Raw genomic sequence first — 1198 nt, 5'->3', positions numbered from 1 at the left:
TAAATTGCATGGAAAAGAAAAGTTTGAAGAGGAAAACTGTAGGTTTAAGAGATATTAAGGACATATCAAAGTTTTCAAAAATGGACAAAACTAAACTACAGTGTTTAGGGATGCCAACTGGGTGATAAACCACACACACAAAAAAATAGAACACACACAAAAATAGAAGGAAGTGATTTCTGTAGATGTCAGTATAGTAGTTACTTATAGGGGAGGGAGACAGTCATGTTCACAGCAGAGCACTTGGAGAACTTCTGGCTTCTTATGTGGCAAGAAAACGTTCTGTTTCTGGTTGGGTGCGGTGGTTTACACCTGTAATCCCAGCACTTGGGAGGCTGAAGCGGGCAGAACACTTGAGGTCAGGAGTTTGAAACCAGCCTGGCCTGCATGGTAAAACCGTATCTACTAAAAATACAAAAATTAGCTGGGTGTGGTGGTGGGAGCCTGTAATCTCAGCTACCTGGGAGGCTGAGGCATGAGAATCCCCTGGACCCAGGAGGAGGCGGAGGTTGCAGTGAGCTGAGATTGTGCCACTGCACTCCAGTTGGCCAGGTGCCGTAGCTCATGCCTGTAATCCCAGCACTTTGGGAGGCTGAGGCAGGTGGATCACCTGAGGTCAGGAGTTCAAGACTAGCCTGGCCAACATGGTGAAAGCCCGTCTCTACTAAAAATACAAAAATTAGCCAGGTGTGGTAGTATGCGCCTGTAATCCCAGCTACTCGGGAGGCTGAGGCACAAGAAATGCTTGAAACCTGGAGGCAGAGGTTGCAGTGAGCTGAGATGGTGCCAGTGCACTCCAGCCTGGGTGACAGAGTGAGACTCTGTCCCAAAAATAAAATAAAATAAAGTAAAATAAAATAAAATAAAATATATTGATGTTATCTTTCCTGGCAATGAGTTTTTTCAATCTCATGTTTTATTTGAAAACTTTGAGAGTAATTTAAGAGCCACCTCAGACTCTGCTTTATGATTTTATGCACTTGTTAGTGATTTTCTATACTCTGCTTTTCTCCATTCACATTCTTCTACCTTGCTTTAGAGCTTTTCTTGATTCTTCCAGCATTTGGTTGGAGTATAAAGATCTACTTGAGTACAATCTCACATTGTTTCCATTTTCAACATTTATTTTCTGACCAGAACTACATTTTTTAATATTATAGTCATTGCTCTGAAAGCTTGTGCCTGACTTCCTTTTATT

This window comes from Symphalangus syndactylus, chromosome 14 (assembly GCF_028878055.3).
Source record: "Symphalangus syndactylus isolate Jambi chromosome 14, NHGRI_mSymSyn1-v2.1_pri, whole genome shotgun sequence".
Taxonomy (NCBI): Eukaryota; Metazoa; Chordata; class Mammalia; order Primates; family Hylobatidae; genus Symphalangus; species Symphalangus syndactylus.
Note: the sequence above shows the minus strand (reverse complement) of the source record.